The 24,944-nt window shown below is 46.5% G+C and overlaps 1 long non-coding RNA gene across 1 annotated transcript; it reads right to left on the bottom strand.

The window, feature by feature from the left end:
* Positions 1 to 18,131: 18,131 nt before the first annotated feature.
* On the bottom strand, positions 18,132 to 24,939 carry LOC144166125 (uncharacterized). The gene is made up of 3 exons (XR_013321588.1): positions 24,878 to 24,939; positions 21,124 to 21,187; positions 18,132 to 18,303 (listed from the first exon to the last, which is right to left on the bottom strand). It is a non-coding gene; the product is annotated as an uncharacterized LOC144166125 (long non-coding RNA).
* Positions 24,940 to 24,944: the final 5 nt, after the last annotated feature.

Genomic DNA, 24,944 nt, shown 5'->3' on the forward strand with positions numbered 1-24,944 from the left:
GACGGAAGCGGCGGTGTCAGACAAGCTGCCCTCGCAGTACTCCTACTTGTTCTCGAATCAGACCGACCGTCTGCTTGGAGAACAAGGGAAAAGTTTTCAGGAGGGAACAGTCCAAGCCTTGACTAGAGCTAAAGCACGCACGCCAGCAGCCAAACTAGAGCGGAAAGAACCGAGTTTCAGCGGAAGTACAGCAACACCAGCTGGAGTCAGCTCAGCGGAGTCTACTATCCCGTCGACTACTGAAAAAAAGAGAGAGGGGTCGGAGGAGACTAGCGCTGATATAGCTGAAGGGGAATCGGAAGAGTGGCTGCTCGTGTTGCCTGTATCAAAATCACTAGACAATGTACGGGAGAAAGTGACAAGAGACGAGCTCATCGAGCAGCAGAAAAGCGATTCTAGCCTTAAGGAGGTTTGGAACACAGTCAGAGAAGGGGTGGCGAGGAAGAATGTCAGTTTTCCCGTCAAAAACGGCATCTTGTACCGCCACTAGCAGGATGAAAAAGGTCGCAGGTTTGACCTGATTGTAGTTCCAGCTGAGTATCGGCATGACATTGTTGACCTCTGTCACGGAGTTGGTTGTTCGGGGCATTCAGGAGCTCGGAAGACCAAAGATAGGCTCCTAACGGAGTTTTATTGGCCAGGATGCTTCAAAGAAGTTGAGAACCACGTACGAGCGTGTGACACCTGTGAGAGAGTGGGAAAACCGCACGAGAAGGGAAAAGCGCCATTTAAGCTTGTTCAGCTCATTCCGGAGCCTCCTCACCGGCTGGTAATAGACGTTGTGGGACCACTCCCAGCGACAAAATCAGGCTACCGGTATTTGCTTACCGCTGTTTGTCCACCAGCCAAATTTCCAGAGGCGATCCCAATGAAGGAGCAGAGCTCGGTAGAAGTAGTCAACGCACTACTGTGTATTTTTTCTAGAGTGGCCTTACCTAAGGAGATACAGTGCTACCAGGGTTCAGTGTTCAGCAGCGTTCTGACTGCGGGCTTCCTGGAGAAGTGCGGGATAAGGCTGATGAACCGAGTTCTGCAGGGGGCTGAAGAATACGCTGTTTTCTACTTAGTCGACCTTGCTATGTACTACAATACATGGGAAGACCACCTGTACCATCTTAGCGATGTCCTTAGACGTTTGACACACGCTGGACTGACAGCGAAGCCGGCTAACTGCCAGCTAGCTCGCGCCGAAGTACGGTACCTAGGGCGCGTGGTAGGGCAGGGCAGGAGGCGACCTGACGAGTTGAAAGTAGAGGCGGTTAGCGAATTCCCGCAACCAGAAATGGAGGATGCTTTCCAAGGCCTCAAAACGGCTCTTGTAAACTCGCCCGTACGGCATGCACTGAACTATGATCGTCCCTTTATTGTGCAGTGCGATGCCAGCAATAGGGGCTTAGGAGTAATACTCTGCCAGGAGGATGAGAACGGGAACGAGCACCCAGTGGTGTACGCCAGCAGGAAACTCTCAGTTCGCGAGGAGGCCTACAGTGCGTCAGAAAAAGAATGTGCCTGCATTGTGTGGGCCACCCAAAAATTGGCCTGCTACCTTTACGGAACTTCTTTCGTCTTCTTCACTGACCACTGCCCGCTGGCATGGCTCTCGCAAATGTCGGGAAAGAATCCGCGACTACTACGCTGGAGCCTTGCGCTTCAGGAGCTTAACTTCACTGTGAAGTATAAGAAGGGTTCTGCCAATGCCAATGTTGACACATTAAGCAGAGCCTTCTAGCTTTTCTTTCGCGTTCTTTTGTTTTCAGTTGAGGAACGTTTTCAGTAATGGTTTTGAGTAGTGTTGTGAGTAACTCAGTCTAAGCTTTTAGCTGTGAGCAAGAGTATTGGTGTGGTTGCCATATGAAAAAAAAAATTGAAAAGCGTAGGTGCATTGTAGCACCTTTGAAAGAGCAGCCTGGTTGCCGAAAACTCATTGCCGGCTCTTGCTGGTTCGGGAGGTTGGTCTTTGTGGTTTCAATGGTGCTGAAAGAATGCTGCTACTGTGATCTCTCCCGTCGAGCAGCTGATACTACACGACGTCCGAGATCTTCCCGTCGGCGGAGGAGCTGTTATGACTCACTGGCGCCATGTTTGCGCGGGTCGGTCACCCGCCGGTCGACCTCCCCACCGCTTGTCGACGGAAACGAAAGGAAGCCGACAACGCGGCGGCGGCCACTGATTGACAGCGGCTTTTGAGCGGTGTTGAGTGTCGTCGCCCCAAAAGGGATTAAGGAGCCGCCGGTCTGCCCCGGCCTAAGCAACTGAACGCGTGTGCGCGTGAAAGCCCAGACGGCGACGACCGGACAATAGGACCCAGTAGCGGCGGCAGCACAGCGAAGAAGGCAGTGGCAATGGTCAAGCCATTAACCCTTCCTGGAGTGATTCCACGAACCTTGTTAATCTGTGCTGTTAGGCTCCCTGGGAACGCAGCGCGCGGCAGACACCAAAAGAATACGCGGCGCCCAGGCTCCTGACGAGTGGCAAGGGTGTGTGTGTGTGCGTGTGCTGTGCATCTGCCGACATACCTGAAAGGCGTGTCCCTACCCGAGGGCGGTGCTTCACAGCGAGGAACGTACACATCACCATTGGTCTGCATTGTTTTGTATGGGGATCCCTAACCTAGGGAACTAGGGATCGGGGGTCAACAAAAAGGGCGTGCTGCGGCCCGCCAAGACTGTCATCTGTCTTCTGTCTTCATCTCGACAACTCACTGTAAAAATGTAAATAAACCCGTTGACTTTGCTCTAAGCTCTCCCCTAGTCCTGGCTCGACGGAGCGACGGCGACCGGCCCCGCTACCAGCATACTGGGGTCGCAACAACTAGACGCTACAAACTACGCTACAGCTGCTCGCTATCAACGCTACATTAAGCGCTTTATCTTGAAAGCAATGACGAGATCCTTTGACTATCTGAACCTTGTTAATTTGGCAACACCAACCGTGAAATTAAGGATTGCGGTTGCTGGACATGACTGGGACACACCGCGCCGGGGAGACATTATGTAATGGTGGAACAAATAGGTTCAAGCTCTTCCCCATTTTGAGATGATATCGACTCAGCATAGCTACATTTATTATACCGAACGAGCTAACCCCCACATTTTCACTGATGTGAGTTTGAAGCTCAGGGCGAAGTTGCCTACCTGCAAAGCCAAAGGGATGAAAAACAATTGTAATGCTTGTCATGGCTATAAGACGTACTTTTGCACCTTTGAAGGCGCTGTAGCCGAATGAACTGGAGCTGTTCGTTATGTTGCAGGACACCCAAATGTACGACTTGAAACCCGTGCTTCCGTGACCCTCTACCAGGTTGAATTTGTGGACACATTCAATGTTCGCATTTGTTTTTGGCAAGGGAATCGGCAAGCCTCTGTAAAGCTTTCCTGACAATCTGCGTCATGGAGGTACAAGCGAAGACATTACCCAGGGAATCGGGAATGCCCAGTCAATAATGACCGAGTATACTTGCGAAATTCGGAGAGTCGCTCCCAAGAAGTTCACATATTGTGAAAGGTAATGTAGGAGACCGACGTGGCTTGCTCAGCGACTGGCTTGTGAATCCGAAGCAGCCGCGCGCCCCCTTACTCCTGTACTCCATCAGTGGTGTTAGAGGTTAACTATTCCGGGAAAGTTACGCCTCACGAGCTGGCACCTATTAAAACTGTAGCAAACTGTACGAATTTCCCGCAAAATTTGAGACAGAATCTGAAATTTGAAATTCGAAAATTCCGAAATCCGTCTGAACAGGAAATTCGTCCGGTCTGATATTTTGCGCTTGAAATTTGTACAATGTATTGCCTACTAGCTCGACCCCACACGCTGTAGCAAATTGCCTGCCAAAGGTCACAACATCGATTACCTATTTTTGCAACTGGAAGCATAACGCAAAAATAGCCCACTCATTCAAACACTGAGAGAAGAGCAGCACCTACCGTTTCACCAATTTCTGAAAGAATCATTTGGGAGCGCGATACGCCGCATCGGAAAAGACGAGCTTCCTGATTAGGCCTTCCTATTGAGCAACTTGCCTGTGTTTAAAGGGGGCGACCGGTTTTTGCGACTGGAGAGACGCTTGCAGCACTCTATACTGCTCTGTAAGACAGATCACCCATTTTTGCTGCAGGTGGCGGAACCCATTCTAAAATTGCTAATGGTTACAACTCGTACGGTGCGTGCCGGAGCATACGCATCAAAGGGTGACAAAAGAGGCTGCTCCACTGCTGCGGGAGCGGGCGTCGGAGAAAGCTGCATTTGCAGTCACAGGGCCCGACCTCGCCAGGCCAGAGAGAGGGAGAAAACCTTTAATGAAACCTGAAGAGGGCAGCCCGTAGGGAAAAAGAAAAAGGAAAAAAAGGAAAGGCCATTCCTTACTACAAATGAAGACAAAACACGTAAGTCGCAGATTTTTGGGTTATTTGCTGCAACAAGGGCTGCGCATTTACACGTTGTTAAGTGACACGTTAAAGGAACCTCGTTGCCGCCAGTTTTGGTCGCTTTATAGAACAGCGTGAGCTTTCCCGCGCTGTATACTCGGCGCAACGCCAAATCTCTTGTAAGGGTATGAGGCGCGCTCGCTAGGCTGAGGAAAGCCATGGAAATTGAAGAAACAGGGACTTACTTTGCCTCCAAGGCACTCAGTCTAAATATCTCGAGGCCTCGAGGAGGGTGGGTTTTTGAGAGCGGATAAAAAATTCAGTAAAATTGCCTTAAAAGCAGCGCTTGGGAGCGCGGCCATGATTTTCGAAGCATTACGCACCATCTGGGCTATTATTAAAGTACAGTAATCTCTCGTTAACTCCAAGTCGTAAAACCTCTGAAAATGTCGAGATAAGTAGGGTTTCAAGTTAAGGAAAATGCGGTAAATTTGTTGCCTGGTCGCTGAAATAAGAGGTAATGCTGGTAACAAAAGCTCCATCGCACAGGCTAGCTTTCTTAATAAAGGCGAACTAATTTTATAAAATAGTATAAAATAATTATATTAATTATATATATATTATATAAATATATAAATAAATATAAATATGTATATTTTTATATTATATTATTTTATAATTATAATATATTATATAAATATATATTATAAATTAAATTTTATATATCATTTTAAAAAACTAACGAACGAGTGTTTATTATAGATAAAAGAAGGATTGCGTGATTTTCGCCTGTTCAGCGTTTGCATATGATTCCAGACAAGCGTTCTCCAGCTGCTCTAGAGCAGCTGGAGAACGCTTGTCTATGCACCGCATTAAGTGTTAATCGCCAGAACTAAATTCTATCTCAATGCGACGGAGGCGCAGCATCCTTGTACTTTCTGTAATTATCAGCACTTCTTGAGGCTGTCGTCGTCCTCATGATCAGCTTTATCGTCCTCAGCTTTATCGACGATGTAGGCGTCGTACAAAATTCCCGTAACGTAAACATCGGCCTCGTACAGCACAAATGTCCTGTTCGTGACCAAATTCGGCATATATGGGGGAGATTATGGTTAGAACAAAGTCCTAATCAGCTGCCTTCGGCGACTTTGCTTTGTGTCCTCTCTGTCAATATTTTGAGATAGCCGCGGTCCCCTGAAAAAACGTTTCAAGGAAAAGGGGGGCAAATACATAGCGCCTATGGGAGGTAAATGCACGAAGAAAAAAAGGTCCCACTGACCAATATTTCAAGATATCAGACTTCGAATTACAAGGAATTACAGTAGTTAAAATTTCCATATAAGTAAAAAGAGTTTTCTTGAATGCGAGTGAGTCGTAAGTGCTTCCTCTGGCCAACTTTATTGTAGGCCGACTCTTTACCTCTCGGCCAACACGCGGCAAAAAGCCATCAACAGCTACTGGCAGGTATAGTTAATTCGCCGCTTCACACAGCGTTAACGGCTGACGGCGCCATCGTCGGAAAAGTAGCTGCAGCAATACTCTTTCGGTCTGACAACACACTCCTAATCATCTCCCACAGCATTCAGCAACGCGACAATAAAAACACTGTTGCTGCTGCACGACTTCTATCCCGGGAAGGCTTTTAAAACAGGTCCCGCTGCCCCAGTGTTTGCCGTTTGGCATGGTTGCACGCGCTATTCTCTTGGCTGCCAGAAGGAACCACTTATAATCCAAGGTGCATATATTGTGCCACCTGGACACGTTCAGTAAATGAGCTGCGCCCATTTCAGGGTCGGAGGATGTTGAATATTGTGCGATAGAGTTCTGCTTACCGCAATGCAGTCCCGAGAGTGCAGACTCACCGACACCGGATTGGTGAAACAAGACAGCAGCTGCGCTGGTATTCTCATATAGAACTCACGCGCCGAATTCCAAAGCAAGGAGATCGGAAGATGGTGGGAGGGGGGGCTTCGCTAGTTAGGGGTGTCTGCATGAATTGCAGGTGAAGAGGTTGTGGCTGTTAAGTTTAGTTTCGCGCCTGCGCCCACAGCGCTCAGTCTACAGGGATCCTTGATTGAGTGTAGCGAAGAAAATAAATATTGCGCCCCTCTTTGTAACAACGACGCCAGTTGAACGCGAAGTTTTCTCGTTAGGGATTACTTTTTTCTCGTCCTGCTTTGGACTCGAATAATGTCTCGACTTTATTCGCGTCGATGTTCTGACGGGAATACGGCTACGACTTTACACTTGTTGAGTTTTGACTTTGACTCGCACGAAGTTTGGGCTTTCAATCGCAGCGGTCTGACTTTGGCCCTTCGCCATTTCACTCCGCTCGAAGAAGCCTCGGCATTACACGGAGGGGTGCGGGGTTTATTGCTCTAATTTTGCCCGTAATTGCAAAGCTCCCCAAATCAAAATTGCAGTGACCGTGCGGGAACGCCGCGTTAGAATAGACATCGTATGCAGAACGTGAGGGAACCAGGTTTGATTCGGGGCATTGGGATAGGTTTCCTTTCAGTTCACTTACGGTCGTCGTCATTGTCAAGGGAAAGTTGACTCTCCTGCTCTGCGTTTTTAAAGCCACATACGCCTTCAAATAGACAAAAAATACTTCCCTTAAACACTCCCGGTTTCACTAACAGAGTTTCCAATGTTTTCGTTCTACAGCAAACATGTACATGTTTACCCCGGTTCAGCGCCTGTGGGAAATACATCTCGGGGACTTGCGTTCAGCACATGGAATAATTTATATAAATAAAACAAGGTCACAGGCGTCTATATGCTTTTATGGAAAATACTGCATTTGGAAACATTTTGCTTCGGCGTTGCGTTGTGTTCAGAAGTGAAGCCCAGTTTAAGTGTATAGGTATGAGCTTGGTCTTTGTAAGTAGAATTTACACATTGCGTGTTGCACAGCGAAGAATGCCTCTCTACGGATAGAGTATGGTTACAACCCCACTTTTTTGTTCCTCTCCACCTTCTCCGCTTCTTTGGGCCACGTGTGGCGTGTATCTCCCCAATGCCATTTTTACGCGTTATTTGGGGGAAGGGGGTGGCTCAGCGAACATAATTGACGTACCGATTATGCTGGGGGGAGATATTAAGGTGGGCTTCCCAACGCCCGATGCGACCTTCCTGCTGCTCTCAGTGAAGTTCGTAAGTCACACATACGGTAACATGCCTACGGCGCAGGGAGGAAACAGGCAGTCCCACGCTTTTCTCCTAGATTAAAACCGTACTTTAGGTAAGTTTCATTGAACTAATCAGCTGAAACGTATACTATATCGCAAATCGCAAACATCCGTGTTTCAGTACGAGCGCGGTTTGCAGTGTGCCCATCTTCGCTGGTTCCGGTTTTTTAGTGTGGAAGGTCACTGGTTTTGTTTTCATTTTATTTCTTTTGTCATAGTAAAATGTTTTTATTTGTTCTCATACGGGCAACAGGACGCACAGTGTATGCCAAAAAGATTTGTTTACCGCAACCGCGCCAGAATATTTCCTCTAGAAATGCTACAGCTACAAACAGGCGACCCTAGGAAAAATGACTAATAGGGACGGCCTTAATGCCGCTCCTAAATGTCGCCATCTTCGGTGTCGGTGTAGTCGTCCTCGCAGATATTGTTGGCACGCAGATTCACAGCCTTTCCGCAGATGTCAGCGAACTGCTCGATGCAGTTCTGTGGCACCTCGTCCACCACGTCCTTCGTAACCCACAAGGTGCACTCTGCGTACGCAGACAGGCGCAGGTGTTACGTGTATTAGTTAAAGATGCGGACTATATAGTTCGTTGCCAGATATTTTACTTAAGGCCACAAAGTAACACTCGTTTTCTGGGGAAAAAAGAGGTAATAGTTTTTTGTGTACCTTGCATCAATAGCTCGAAGGCAAGAAAAAGGTACCGCGATTTGTGGGGAGTCGCTTACTTCAGTCGCCAGCGTTGTGTGCGCTTCAGTGGCGAAAATATACAGACGTTTCAAACTTGCAACATTCCCTCCGGTTGCGTAATTTTAATAATTCTTTCCCCGCAGAATTTTTCGCAATAGTCTCTACCCTTCTAAAGCTTGACTCTTTTCAACAACAGGCAATAATCCTCGTCGATTTATTTTCTGTGTGTTGTTAACTTATTTCCTCAACATAAACTTTCCCTACGTCGAGATTTTGCTTCTGTATCGCCTACCTCCTTGCGAGAGCTTCGTTTGGTTTGGATACCTGGATATGCAGCTATCTGGCCTAATGAATTTCCGGATGCTCTGGTGGGAATGGCATTGGGTGGTTCAGTAGCGGAGGTCCTGCAGCCCATTAACCTCATTTCTTCGGCTCGCTTTCGTAGGCTGTGCCTACTTCAACGTATGCCTGATTCTATTCGCAATGACTCGGAGGCCGAGCACTTTCAGTACTCAAGGAATTAAAGCATAAGCCAGTTGCGAGCTTGCGAAGTGGTTCTCACTAGGATATACTGTCGATTGCCATACTTAAATTACTACTTGTACCACTGTAGTCTGACCCTGTCGCCACTACGCGCATTCAGCAACGAAGCTGAAACGTTCGACCATTTCTTTTTGTTCTGCCAACGGTTCTCGTCTATAAGACGAAGGTACTTGGAAGGCACATGTAACCGGGTAAACCTCCCACTCTCTGCTGCACTGATTTTGTCATTCACGGCGAAAGAACTGGGATTCTGCCACTGGGATGTTTGCCGGGCGTGACACTTAATAATTCAAGATTCAGGCCATCTGCCATGTTAGCCATGTTAGCCTTGCTGGATTCCCCAGTCATACCTATGCGAGCCCTGCCCACTGCTTCGTCTGTGCCACTCTCTCCCTTCGTTATTCTTACTTCCTAAGTTTCATGAAATGGTGTTTTTACTTTTTTACTAATGTTCATAATCCCTCACTATATTTCTCTAGTCATAAACTGGTAATACATTCCAATATTTAAATAATTTTCTTTTCCCTCCAAAACTACAGCTTTTTTTTGGAATGGTGCCTATTGTCTGGCCAATTCCCCTGAGTGGGTATTGCAACTTTAATGGTGCCACCACCACAACAAGGTTGCGTCACGGTCCCCGCCTTCTTTTGCGTTCGGCCGTTTCCACAATCTGCCGCAGCAGTAAATTGTGACCCAGGACACTATGTTGGCCCGCCTATCTTCGGTATGTCCATTAAGCCACAAATGATGTTTTCTCTTTATCAACACATTCAAAGGGAGGGCGAAGGTGATTTTAGGCCGGTCTCAGAATTTTTCACGAATACGGTAAAAAGAACTCCGAAAAAGGATTTCACCAGTGATACTTTGAGCAATGCCAGAGTTTGAGACTTACGTTCAATAAAGTGGGAGCTTTCTGTAATCACGCAGTTCTGGTAGTCACTGTACATGACCCGCTTCACTTCCACCGTGTTATCTGCAAAGGAAATTACAATAGGCACAGTCACATCAATATCTTCTCCTGAGAACACGTGACCGCATCGTTCAGAATCAGGAGTATTTAGGAAGTTGAAAATATTTTCGAATAGGGAGAGCAGGAGAATTCGCCTTCAAACCCAGTTTGGGCACGGATACAGCTTTTTGGCTGCTAGACGTCGTTTAGCCAAGTACTGTGGTCAAGCCTGCACCCCCGATACATTTTAATGTGGGTTCAGCATTTCTACTGGCGAGCTACTCTCAAAAGATATTACGAAGCCGCAATGCATGAAGCCAGACCATATTGAAAGACAACAAGATACTTTTCTGGCATTGCCTCTGGGGAATCATTCAGTGCTCAATCAATAACATGTAGGGTTGAGAAAATCCAAGAGAAACCTAGAAACATCGTTACATATGCGAAAGCATAAGTGTGGGTAGCCGGTTGCAGCCGCACGTTATGTGAATTCATGATTGGTCTTCAATTTTTAACGGGAGGGGTACTGACCCCTGAAGAGTACGACCCAGTGGACGTGCGAGAATAGTGTGTGGGTGTAATGGCATCACGAATAAATGGGTCTTGGGGGATCATTGATTGGCCGCTGTCGGAGTTGTCAACATACTTGACCAATTCCCTAGCGTTAGATTGCGAGACATGTGGTGGGTTTGTCGACATCGAAACGAAATGGGAAGTAGAAGAAACACGTTAGCGTCTCACTGTACCTGAGGTGGGCAAAGGTGATATAATAGCAGTGGGTACATTGTTTGGCCCAAATTCACTTTCAAGCAACATGACGTGAAGGTTTTGCGTATTATTGTGCTAAGCACTCAAACGTATTCTACGTTAATCTTTCAGAAAGGGATGAATACCGCGTGCCATCGCAGGGCTAACTTTAAGCCACTGGATGATGCCGTTCACAGCGATTACGAACATAAGTCCGCTGGATACCCGTATTCACAGCAAAGGGCAGCGTCGTACGGCCACATACCAGCGTATGAATGCATACCGGCTTTCCTAGCCACATGACTCCCCGGAAAGAGTGAGGATGTGTCGACGGCGTATACCGCAACGGGAGTTTCGGTACAATTTATTCGGATTTTTATTATCATCCGGTTCCCGCTACCGATCCGTAATTGGCGCCTAGGAGCGTCACGCTGGTTGGTAAGAATAAATGCACAGACACACATTGTGCTTGGCAATAGGCAGAATTAGAGCAAGTCATGTTGCGTGATCTTACATCAGAATTTTTCGTAAATCACAAGTTTTCTATCTACCACTCTGTTTGACGTCATGATTGCGCACCATGCCAGAAGCGTTTATCTCAACACCCAGACATGAATGGCAGAAGGGCTGCGGACCCTGAGATATCAAAAACATCCTTGTCGTGGTCACCCCCGTTAAACCGTGTCTTATGTGTGTCCTCACAACCACGTACTTTTTGGTCGTGTTGGTGAGCGAAGCCGCATAGCCCTGGCCGGGAAGTTCATGTGCGTTTAAGGTAGAATCAAAACCGCTTGTTCTCGTCAGGGACGATTGTTTCAGGAGCTGTGTTATTGGGGTCCTGCAGTACACAGTGCATGCTCATTCGTAGCAAAGGGCACTCAACACTGCTTGTGGTGATACTGTGGTGCTGCTTCAACATATCTGCTAAAGGAAAAGCAGTTACCTCGTGTTAAGTGTTCAATAATTATTGTGTTTAAGTAAGCTTTGCCCTTGGCCTTAATGTGTGCAATGAGGCTGCATACCTAACTTTTGCTGAAGGCTTTCTGAATTCCTCAGCAGAGAGTTACCTCGAAGGCGAACTATACACAAGTTTCGGGGCTACGCCACTCTGTGTTGTGCGTGCGTTAGCAAAAAGACCGCCGAGATCTCGCGTCAATTCAAAATAACTAGATGCGGAACGATTGAGAAGTTATTTCTCCTAGCGCAGTTTCTGGCGGGGCTGGGTCAGCCACAACAGTAGAAGAGCAAATTTTGGGACGAGGCTCCTTCAATGAATCGTTCGATATGGCTATATGTTTTGACTGGTAGCAGGGACGTTCAGAAAATGGTAGTGCAAAAAAGCTCAGCGTATCTGTATTTGACATTAGCAGCGCTTTTTCTGCCAGCGCAGTCAATATTGTCATCGCAAATACTGTGCTGTGCCTTGTAGGACAATACATAATGTTTCGGCAGAAGGGAAACAGCACACTTCTTGTCCTTATAGCCCGTTTCTTATCTATTGAACGCAAAAAACGCTGTGCAACTGCACTACACGGCCACATTTGTCTCTTAATTTTTTAAATGCATAGCATTTTAGTAACTCACAATGTCACGCGGCGTTGGCGTGCGCTGTCGTAGTCCGCATGCGTGCCTTGTCGTAGTCCGCGTCCGCAGCCAGGAAGAAATAACAGTTTCCGGCGCCCGGTTTCGAACCCATGACGCCGCGGGCGGAACGCAAGGTGCCCGGCGCACAACCGACCGAGCCACGAATTTTTTTTTTTTTATTAAATGCCTGTTTAGACATACACAAACAAAAGGCACATACACTGGTTAAAAGTCGCCAGCTGAAACCCGGCTGACGATTGTCACACTAAAATCTTTTCAATGAAGCAAGGTCATTCAACAACGCCACCCAGTCAGGCGGATGGCTCTGTACACTATATAGCTCTCGCATTTGCACCATACTTTCAATGAAGTTCTCGCGTACCGGCCGGGCATTTAGATCAGCATGGCGTACACCCATCCTAGTCTTCCATAGGCTGTGAAGGCCTAACAGCATGAACATGTCAAAAGGAATTCCTCCGTCGTTTACGACGGGCAAATACCTTATTCCGTGTGGCGTTAACGGTAGTTCTTTTTTGAGTGTTCTTTGTAACACGTCCCAAAAGAATATTGGGTCCAAACAATCCAAAAAAACGTGTTCAATGGTTTCTGGTTTTTTACAAACAGAACAGTTAATTGTCCAAGGAACGAAAAAGCCTTTTTCTTGCAACCATGCATTTACCGGTAATGTATTAGTGTGGAGTTTAAAGAAGAAGGTCTTAACCGTTGATCTTACTGGCATTCTCTTAACACGCTTAAGAACGTCCTGCCCTGGTGCTTGGGAATACACGGTTCTGTAAAGGGGTACCGGTAGCATTGTGTCGACTAAGTCTCTGTACAATTTTTTCTTTGTAATTGCGGAAAATATTCAAACGAAAATCGGCTTTGTAGCATTTGGAATGCCATTGTCACTTCCTTGAGGTATCCATTAAGCCCTTGTCGGGGGCCGCCAACAGAAGACACTATAAAATTCGGAATGAAATTCATTAATCTCACTTGTATGACGGTTTTCAGAAAGTCGTTACTTTGGTCTCTGACAAAACAAAAACGAGACACTAATTGCCGTAGAAACAAATGGGAGAGACCGAGCCCTCCGTCTTTTACACGGCGAAACAAGTTAGTACGGCTAACTCTCTCCCAACTCGAGTTCCAAATAAATACGGCAAACACACGGTTCACCTTTTGTAGGCACATTCTGGGCATACACAAAAAGGTTAACACATACCAGACTTTGGCAATGAGAAACACATTACATACGGCGGCCCTTGCGAACATCGAAAGATCTCGCCCCTGCCAAGCTGCGGCCTTTTCTTTTATCTTTTCAGTTTCATCGAGCCAGTATTGCTTGCTCTCACGATAATGGTTCAGCGGGACTCCCAGGTATTTCCCCGGCACCACAGACCACTCGATGTTCGCAAATCTTTCGGGCGTACAGTCCCAAGCGCCATGCCAGAAGCCCTGACATTTGCGCCAGTTGATTTCAGACCCTGTTTGGTCACAGTATGCGGTCGCTACCCTTACGACTTCCAACAGACTTGCCCTGTCATCACAAAACACAGCCACGTCGTCCGCGTACGCAAGCAATTTCACTTCAGCCGCCAGTAGTTTAAAGCCTCGTACATTTTCGTTCCTGATTACTCGCACGCAAAACGGCTCGAGATATAAAGCGAAAAGCAGCGGGGCAAGGGGGCAACCTTGCTTCACAGACGATCTGACTTGGATGGGTTCTGTGAGGGACTTGTTAACAATGATTCGTGTGCTGCAATCTGTGTACACCATTTTGACCCCTTGCAGGATCACGTCGCCAACGTTGACATACTCCAATATACGCAACAATATGTCATGTGTCACTCGGTCGAACGCCTTCGCCAGGTCCAGCTGTAGCATCGCTACTCGACCCGCGAATGCATCAACACATTCCAAAACGCTTCGTGCGACATGAATGTTGGTGCTTATGGAACGATTTTGTATACCACAGGTTTGATGAGGCCCTACCAATTCCTTAATCACACTTTGCATCCGTTTTGCTAAAATCTTCATAAAAATTTTGTAGTCTACGTTGGTAAGGCTAATGGGTCTATATGCCTCAACGGACTGCAGCTTCTCCAGATCATCTGTCTTTGGGATTAGCACCATATGCGCAGCCCGAAAAGAAGGGGGTACTTGTTTTAACTCGTAAGCTTCAACAAACAATCGATTTAGAATAATGGCTAGCTGACATTTAAACGTTTTATAAAATGACGCCCCGAGCCCATCTGGCCCAGGCGACTTTCCTGGTGACAGCTCGTCTATTGCATTCTCTACTTCTTTGAGACATATGGGTTCTTCAAGGCGGTTTTTAATATCCCTACTCAGAATTGGCATCAAATGTAGAAATTCTTTTTCGAATCCTTCCATTAGGCGATTCTTCTGACCAAACAGTTTGTTGTAATGCGATACAAATGCTTGCTTAATCTTGTCATTTTCACATTGTACTTCGTTTTCAAAAAATATTGCCTTTATTTCATTTCTGCTGGCGTACCTCTTTTCATCAGCTAGAGCGCGTTTGGTGGGCGTCTCGCCCATCCAGAGTTGGTTAGAACGCGCTCTTATCGCTGCTGCTCTGTACCGTACTACGTCTAATGCCTCAAGATGATTCTTGACTTCTCTTATCTGCTTACTAAATTTACCGGGCTCAATTCCTTCCATGCTTACAAGGAACTGCAATTGTTGTTGCAGTTCTCGCTCCTTTTTCTTTTCTTCGTGTCGAAGGATGCAACCCCTTTCAATGGCCAAAGTCTTTATCTCGCCTTTAAAGACCTCCCATGCAGCCGCGATGGTTGTCGTTTCAGCCGTGAGTATCTGGCTCATCTTTTCTATAGCCGCTTTTACGAAAAGGTAATCGTTCAGCAGCCGAGCGTTGAATTTCCACAAGTCCCAGTTGAACCGCGTCTTTCGTTCAATTTTTCCGATTTCAAACATGACTAAGCTGTGGTCGCTAAAGGACACTGGTTTTACGTCATATTTGCTACAGTTTGGCAGCAGTTCCAGTGATACATAAGCCCGATCAAGCCGTGCATTGCTTTCCCCTTGAAAGTGCGTGAAAGTGGGTCGCACGCCGGATTGCAATACCTGGCCGATGTCTTCTAAGTTATAATCATGTGCCAATTCACTTAGAAAAAGTGCGCTCTTGTCCCTGACAGGCCGATTTCTAGCGCGGTCTACAGCGGAACAAACACAATTAAAATCACCGAGGACAATAATTATTTTTTCCGTATTTAAGTATTGTTCAATGCGCTCAAAAAATACCTTTCGCTCAGCTTCATTATTTGGGGCGTACACACAGATTAGCCGCCAAGACATAGCAGACAACTCGAAGTCTACGACAAGCAGTCGACCAGATTCACAGCTCACAACTGCCTGTTCCACAACACCGAGATCCCTACGAATAAAAACGGCGCAACCACCGGAGGAACCCACGGCGTGGCTCACACACACATTATAATGTGCACGGAAAGACGACACCATGCTATCAGTATGCACTTCGCTCTCTATTTTAGTTTCCTGTACAGCAACCACGTGTAGCTCATTGTCCTGAAATAGACGATTTAATTGGCATTGCCGCCTTCTAGACCCAAGACCCCTAACGTTTAACGTTGCTACACGTAGTGCTGTCTGGAAATTAGCGCTCATGGTCGTTAGTTGTACCAAATGCGCGGTACCTCTCCCGTACAAACAAATGCATTGGCGTGTGACTCACAATGTAGGGCTGTAGTTCTTGGCCTTCCCGACTCGTGCTGTTGAGGCGTAGTCCATTCCACGCACTTACGTAAATACTCGCGCGCGCGCGCACACACACGCACACACACACACACACACACACACACACACACACCCGTGATAACGCGATAGAAATAAGGATGAAAAAAAAGCACTTCACAATCAGTTCGAGCCTTGAACTGGTCCCTCGTCTGTCCGCGGGTCCCTAGCCGGCGAAAGCACGCAGCACTTGAGTGTCACGGTGGTTGTGCCCCCCCTGGCCGCTCGCCCGGTGGACTACTCGGTGGCACATTCATACTTGGGTGTCGAAGCGTCGGTGGTCTCAGCGGTGTCGCTTTCGGTGGTGGCTCGTCCGTGTTGCGTTCCCCAGAGCGTCTAGCCTCGTTGCTCACGTCCCCGTGGGGACGTTTTGCGACAACGTTGGCGGTCGTTGGTCCGGCTGTTTCTTTCACTTCCCCAGTTTGACTCGGCGTCCCCGTGAGAACAGCACTGGTTCCCGCGGTTGATGTGGCGTCCTCGAATTCCTGCCGAGGTGTCGGCAGAAGCTCACCTTGGCGGTGCATGGTTGCTTGCGCATCCTTTGGGGGCGTTTCCTCAACACGAGTGTGGGTGGGCGTTTCCTGCTTGGTGGTATTCTCGGTAGTTCCAATTGCAGATTCTTCCGCTTCGTCCTCGTCCATAAGGAACTCAGACGACTCGACGTTCCTGGTGGGTCCTACAACTTTAGCGTTCATGCGCACACAGTTCGCCTCAATATGTCCGAACCGGTGACAGACGGTGCACTTGGGTACACGGCATTCTCGCCTCACGTGACCCATTGAGTGGCAGCGCAGACAGAGTGGTGCCCTGCCCGCAACCACCACAAGGGCGTTATCCCCCGCCACTGGAATCTGATGTGGGATACCTTCGATATTCACTCCTGCCTTCAGCTTGAGGGACACCGCGCGAGTTGTGGAGCCCTTGTCGGTAACGCCTTGCACCCTCCATCTCTGTTTTGTTATTTCCGTCACCTTGCCGTACGGAGCGAACGCCAGCCGCACATCCTCGTCGGGTACATTGTGAAGTAGCCAGTGCAACTTCATCCGCACGTCCTGGTCGATAGGGTCAATCACCAAACACCGACGGTCCTTCACTTTAAATTCCGTTTCGGCGGCCAATTTCTTCGCAGCTTCAGCGCTGCTAAACGTCACGGCCCACACATGGCTCATCTGATACGCCCCCAAAGCGATAACTTCGGGGAGCAGCGACAGACGAGCCAGTGCGTCGCGAAAATCTTCTACCCGATATGGGCGAGCCCGGAGATCACCGTGTAAAAATAAAGTGTTGACAACACTCTGACCTGTTGGCAGGGTAGGCAGCGTAACTTGATAATCCTCGTTTCCATTTCCAAACGTCCGGTTTCCGCGGCCTTGCTTGGCCGCTGTAGCCGCCCCTGACGGAGCATCCATCCTGCGTCCGTTCACTCTCGTGGCCGGAAGCGGAATCCACCAAGCCACGGACGCGACGCTGATATCAGTGTTAGTGACGCGCGTTATATCTTTAACGCATTCAAACTACGTCGTCAGCGGCGTGCGTTGGCGACTGCATAGCAGCCTTAAGCTTTTTCTGCCCTCGGAAGACTAATGTGAGGTTTCTTTAAAAATTTGAATTGCATGCTCCGCTTCACGGTGTTAGCAAAACGAAGCAATAAGTGCGCCCAGCCACTACGGACAGTATCAAACTTTACCTCTGGAATATTTTACTGATGTGGGACCAAAAGCTTCTGCTCGATTAAAAATTCGGATTGCATTCATCCTTCAGCAGTCCGCCAAGATTCATTGACCGCTTTATGTTTCTAATTTGAAAGGGCAGCAAGAAACTTGTCAGTGGCACATCCCAACAAAAGTGCGATCAAAGCGTCTGCAACAGTTTATGCAATAAATGCTTTCTGAACGCATTCCTGAATCACACAGGCATTGCGGTTTTTGAAAAGAAACTGTTAAACAAAAGTGATCTGCCTTCACTGTGCCACGTTGGATATTGTCCTTTTCAGAAAGAAAAAAGTTACTTTAGAGCCGGCCGCAGGTTACGGCACCTATTTCCTCTGAGGGGTGTTTGTGGTAGGCCACGCGTTCTCCTGGCTGCGCGGGTAATAATTTGCGTTTGTAAGCCTTCTTTCCCCTTCTTTTAGTCGTATAGTTGAGTTGGCCAACAGAGAGACGGACACGCGGAGTGTTCTGGTTCAGTTAGCTCACACAACACGAGCGTCTCAAATGCTTCCGCAAAAATGACTTTATTTCAGCTAAACCAGCAGTTTCCCCATATATTTGCCCCAAAATTGTAGTAGTAGGCAGGATCTTTTTTAAAACTCTTCATAGAACGTGGCAATAGGGAGTGTCCAGCTCACTTCTTCCGGGGGACGCATAATCCAATCGTTACGCCTTCTCGGTCAGGTTTGCACCGACAGTTTCGGCCGCAGTCTGAATCGTAATTGCACTATAAAAGAGCATGGAGTTGTATCAACAAAAAATAACAAAAACCTTTTGAGCATTCTTTGCATTAGACCGGTTTGCCCCTAACTAAAGCGTTCTCCATCAATGACAACATACCCTTCGTTTTTTCTTAGAACAAATATTCCAACCAATACTTAAGTTAACCAATATTTAGCTCATTCCACTCAGAACTAAACAACTTCTAGTTATAACCCAATTGCGCCGAAAGACCGGTAGATACTAAATCCTTTTACACAACCATAAGGATATACATACTACTATGAACATCTTTATAAATATTCAAAGCTTCACTGATGCAATACAAGAATCTCAGGGCTGCATTTTGACCTGACGTATCAAGATGTATATGTTTTGAATCCAAATTATACCATTGCAACTGTACCACTTTGCTGTTTTTCCTCTACAACCCCCTCACTATATGCACAATAAAATGACTCAGGGTATATATAACAAAGGCATGTAGGGTTGTTTTGTTCTTGCAACGCATTTAGTACTAGTGCAAACACAATTGCTGCCTTTAAAATCAATGTGGAGGAAATAACATGAGAAAGAGCGCACCGTATAAAGTATTCATTCTTTTAGGTTTACCCCAGGCAAAACCTGCCTAGCTCTCTGTAGCTCAGACACATCTAAGACCTAGAAAAATCCCTGTTACAATGTTAAAGGTAACGTACAGAGTCCCAAGTGGAGTTGATGGTTTGTGTTCAGCTGTGCGTGTAGAGCACCGCAGCAACTGGCACCAGGAAAATCAAAAACTTCAGTTCACTCTACGCAAATGATCCGGCACGTTCTTCGTGTTCCTTTGCTCTTCGCAGGCCTCAACGTTTACTTTTTTTCGTGGTAGTATCCGCCTACTGTCTGGGCGTGTGTGCTTTTATTCAGTACCCACAAGGACAAAAGTTTCAATGCGTGTGTTTATACTCGCACCAGCCGACGATGCTTTTACGAGCGAAATTTGTGCAACCACGACCCGTCAGAGGAGGGCGATTACTCGTCCTGATACGTGCACAGGTTCTAAGCATTTTCTTTTGTGTGGGGAGGGGAGTAAATAAGAGAGAGTTAACATATTTATTACAAGATTCAATGGGGAAGAGTCATCAGTCAATGACTCCTTGAGGTTTTTTAGCCTTATACTCCCTTAAAACTCAGCGATATTGTTTCACGACTCTGATCAGCGCACGCACGAGATAGTACAGGCAGCTGAAATGCAACTAGTCGATTTTGAGTGTGTCAGCACGGCATCAGTAGCCTTGTCCGATAAGAAGGCAGCGTTCTTGAGAAAGAACTGGTCGTGGTAATGACTGACACGTGTCGGACAGCGGCAAGCGATTCCGTTATTTTATTCTGTGTATAATCGTGACCATTTCTCTATCTCTTGTATTTTTTCCTGCAATATATTTCACCCTGATTCAATAAAATTCAGTTGGAAGTAGCGCTTGTCCTTGTCTTCTGGGTCCCTGTTTTTTTTTCAGCGCTTAAGATGAACGATATACAATACGAACAAGCCCGAACGCAAGCCTTATTCAAGTATCACTGAATTCGCAGCTGTTCAGACGTCTCTCCCAAAGGTCGTAAGAAGAAACGGAGGTATTTAGCGAATGTAGTAGGACTTGCGCACAGACCTTGCCCTATTAAACACGTTCTAGGTGCTGCACAGCAGCGGTGTACATCGACATATACGATGGTGTGCAATATAGGGCACTTAGTGGGTGGGCCAAATGTGTTAGTGCGCAGTGTACAGGGCTGACGTTCCTACAGTTCGTTAGGTGTTTATGCTGTATAGGGTAGGGGATGCGTACTATCCTTAAGTGCTTTGTTCTCTCGTGATATATGATCAAAGGGATCTTCCTCTAATGCTCGCTTCCAGGGGTCTGGCGGAATAACTCTCAGGCCAAAATTGGGCGATTTCGTTTTGCTCCGGACGGAACAGTGGGTGGGTTAATGCGTATAACACTGTATTTGTCTGCGGCATATTGGCCAATTACTTGGGGTGCTGGCCGGTGAATGTGCCCACAGGAGAAGCTACAGCGCGCTTGCAGCGAATTTTTATTTACGACTTTGGTAAACGTTTGCGTTATGGCAATAGCCCTGGGCGCTACTTCAGCTTGCAGAATGTTCTACCCGGTAAGGCTATGCTGGTGAGCTGCTTATTGTGCTGGATAACTACCACTGTCCTTGCTCCTAAGCCACGATAAGATACCGCGTATATGTCCTCATCATCAGCCTATCTACGTCCACTGCAAGGCAAAGTCCTCTCCCATAGGTATCCAATTATTCCGATCCTGTGCTAGGTATGACCAATTTATCCCCGCAACCTTTTTGATCCCATCTGCCCATCTAGCTGTCTTCCGCCCCTGCCATGCTTGCTTTCGCTAGGGATCCACGCTGTTACTCTTAATGAGCATTACATTACATCTTAATGAGCATTACATTACATTATGTTACTCCTAATAAGCATTACTTTGGATTACATTGCGTGCACATACCCATCAGTTCTTAAATTCTACTAATATGTCTTTAGCACGTGTTTATTCCCTGACCGAATCCGCGTCTTACATTTTGCTTATATTCTTCTTTTTGTGTCGAAGCTCAAGACATACTGAATTGTTTTCCGTAACTATTTGTCTTTCACTTGTAATGCATCAGATACAGCTCTGCATGAGCCCTGATCTTGTCTGAATAGGTAATGCTTGCGACATTGTATCTTCCAAGTTTCAACAACATATAGTACCAATGCAACCTCATAGAAAAAGAATAGTTGTACTAAGAATTCTTTATAAAATATTCAAAACGCAATACTTACAATCCAATTGCCGCCGCACTTCGAATCAAAAGAGTAACCAGTCACCATAACGTTGCCTAGGGACCTGACAACACAAAAAGACGGGTTTCAAATCTGTAAACGACGAATTACAAATATTTGTTGCTTTTTTATGCTGAGACACACAGTGGACAGAAGCCAGAATCTTAACGCATTTTATACGGGCGCTGTCACTGCGCATTACGTGAGGCAAGCGTGTTTCTCCCCACAATATTTCGGCTGAACAAACTACAAAGGTTTGGTGCACAAGACACTCTTTGAAGTCCAGTGTTATGTGTAACAAACACTGCTGAGGCTTGCCATATATTAACATAATAGCCATGGAATTGTTTTAAACAATCGCAAGCATTATGACGCCATCGCTTTCTTTAAAAAGGCTTTGCAAACGTAATTGTGCCGATCCAACGTACCTACAAATACATCCTACTGAATCCCACACCCTTTTGTTAGTCCTGCTTTGGCTACTCAGTATTCAATAACACGGCATATCACGCGGACGTTTTCTCGTTTGGCACAGCTTTTCGAAAAAAAGACAAAATGTGTAACAATAGCGAATGCAACTTCCCGTGCAGCATCAGTAGGGAAGCGAAATCTTCACCAGTTTGTTTTTCGCATCTTGTGTTTAGAATTACACCGAAGTGAACAGCACTTGGACCAGCATTTTTTTGCAGAAACCAAATTAAAGAAACAACTAGAAAGTGCGGCCCCTGTCTTAAATTTTGACATAAGAAATGTATGACTCATAGGTAACGCTGCTCGTAATGCAGCCTCTCCAGTAATAGCTGCGGAAAGCAAAGGCATAGTTATTTTCCAGCAGTTAGCTTAAGGTTGGAAAAAACTTGGAACGTATTCATGCCTGAATAAATTTTAAAAGGGGTGCAAATATTCAAAACCTGTGGTAAGAAACAACCCAAGGCATTATATGTGCATTTGGCAGCGTATTTAGACAAACTGTAGGGTCTATAGCCTCTGTGATGTGATATTTGAGCACGGTACTCGACCGCAAGAGCCAGCTTGTGCGGGTTTCTTATGGCACAGAAAGCTGTTCGTATCCTTAGGAGTCCTGCCACTTTGGCGGCACACATTCAGTGCCGCCTCTCTGGTATGCATGCTGTAATACCGTGACGAACCAAGCAGCCGTCCACATGTAGGAATAAACGGAGGGTGGTACCAGTACCACATTTAGATTAGTTAGAGAGGAAATGAAAGGAAGCCTCTACCGATGCCCGAAATGATGTCCAAACACTCTAAAAACTAAAGCTAAAAATCTACAAAGCTACAGCTAAAGCGTACATGTTCTTAGAAATACCGGAGCAGGAGAGTACAGTCGGTAAAACACTTGTCCTAAACAGCGATTTCAAACTCAACTAGTGAACTAGTTGCATATGAAAACTGCCGAAACATACTGATTGACAAACATGATGGAGACATGCGTTGTGTGCCTAAACTTCACTACACTGCAGCATTTTTTTTTCTAATCTCTCCGCGCGAGGCAGGATAAAGCTGAAAGCACAAAAGCTTCGTTATAAACAAGCATTTTACGAACTGCGCATCCTTCATGCGTACCACACATATAGGTATTTTGACAAAACGCTGATTTTTCAACATATTCGCGCCATTCCAGATAACGGCGTTGCGGACACTGGCTCACAGCGCTTGGCCTCTTTTTCCGGCAAAGACAATGATATTTGACGCGCAGCCTCGCTGTAACTACAATGGCCGCTTATACATAGTTCGTATTGCCTTGTAAATACCTCTGCCATTTATTGGACAAACGTGAGAGTTTTTCGATGTGGTTCTTCATTGAACTGTTTACACAGCGAGCAACAGGACAAAAGACGATGAGTGGAGACACGGACAAGCGTTGACTTCTAACTAAGAATTCTTTCGAAAAACACCTAATTAAGTATTCACAAAACAGCCGAGCTGCGTGAACAAGCCTGTAAACTAGCAGACACGGCACATAATGAAGAAAACCACAGTATATATTACACATACAGCAACACAAAAATGGGGGCGCCATGTAACGCGTGGTGGCCCCGCCGCGGGGAACAGATAACCCAGTTCTTTTTCTGAAAGGCTTAGGGACGGTATAGGGACCTATGCGTCACCAAGACGTGTCATTTTGGCTTCTTCTACCATCTGCCCTGTAACCTGATGTTGTTCCTTAAAATGACCTCACACTCATCGTAAACATGGCCACAATCCTTACGAAGGGCCCAACCCTTGCACTAAGCACTCAAATGTCCTGTGTGCGCACGTCGTACGTTTCTAAGGTGTTCACGTAGTGTGACGTCCAGGCACCTTGAAGTCTGGGCAACGTACTTTTTTGTAAGACAGTGGAATATCGCCTTTCATCGCTCCTGTCACATTCAGTCTGAGGCCACCTAACGATATGTAAGCATATTTTACTGTAAGGAAGTCTTCAAAATCTTTTTTTCCGATGTAAGATGAGTGGCCCCTGGCGTGAAATACCACTTGTTCATAACGGCATTATGTTTAATTAAAATCCTTACTGACCTAGTTTATAGAAACTTGGCATCCATGGCAGTTCAACTTTGAAGTGAAACCACGTGAGATGCCGCAGCCGGTGTGAAGGTGAGTGCAGCCAAGCGCCGTAACTGGCGCCGATGCACAGACTGCCACCTCCAACCTGTTCCCACGAGAATAACAATGTGACTAACGGATCGTTTGGAGGAGAGACGACACTGCTCTCCATAGCGCGTGAGAGTTTCTTGCAATAGCCGGGCCAGTGTTTCAGTTCAGCCGTTGTGTGGTGGAAGCAGGAAGTGAGAACGCTGAATCACCTCTAGTTGAGTCAACGGCAAAAAAAAAACGAAGGATGAAGGAAGACAACCGAGACTAGAGCTTGTCCGGGTTGTCCTCCATTGTAGTTTGTCTTATTTGTGCGCTTTACTTATCTAGCATACAATACCAACTTCCCCAGAAGTGCGCCTTATTGCGTCCATCTGTGACGGTGTTGCCTGTGCGGCCGCAATGTCGAAACCAGCAAGCTGCATCGGATCATTGCGTGTATGTCGCGCGGCTTGCTGATGAGTAGTGGCCGGATTTTTAGGCATTTAATACTGCAGTTTAAGCGCCAAAATTAGTCAGGCAAAACAACAATTTAGGGCTCTCAAGTCGTGCATATACGCATCCTAAATATTTATATTGAAGCGAATATACCTAAACAAAGGCTGCGCGACCTGTATTTCTTGTGGGAAAGCGAAAAATGTTTATGTTTATGATGACATTACGGCACCGACACTTGAACGTAGCCGTTGAATTGTCCCATAATATTGATGGACTAATTTGTAAAAGACATACAGGCAGGCCAAAATTTGTGGGTTTAGGCAGCCCAAGAACAACTATCGTCTTCAAATAGGGGGCGTCAAATTTGGGACACCACCAACATTTATTGCTCCATTCTCACTTCCTGTCTCTTCACCAATACTTTGCTGCCACTTTCTGCAAGCCTTCAAGAAGCCTTTGCCTGTAATTCAGCATCTAGTGGAAACAAGTAAACAGTAAACTTTAGGTTAGGTTCTTGAATAAGGAAAAGTTAGCTGAAGTAAGAAAACGTCTACGCAGCGGTCGAAGCTCAGTACACTGGCATACAGTGGACGCACAACATCAGCCCTTTAATTGCTTGTCAACCCTTTTGAACAGCTTTCTGGCTCAGAAAGGCGTTTGAGGCACCTCGAACAAAGTTTGTACTCAACAAAAACGTACTTACAGCGGAGCCGTAATGAAGATAAAAGCCAGAAATAGACTTACAGTCTTCATAGTTTCAAAAAAGTGAG

Source organism: Haemaphysalis longicornis, unplaced genomic scaffold (genome assembly GCF_048455015.1).
Source record: "Haemaphysalis longicornis isolate Haplotype H1 unplaced genomic scaffold, Haemaphysalis longicornis Haplotype H1 scaffold_16, whole genome shotgun sequence".
Classification (NCBI taxonomy): Eukaryota; Metazoa; Arthropoda; class Arachnida; order Ixodida; family Ixodidae; genus Haemaphysalis; species Haemaphysalis longicornis.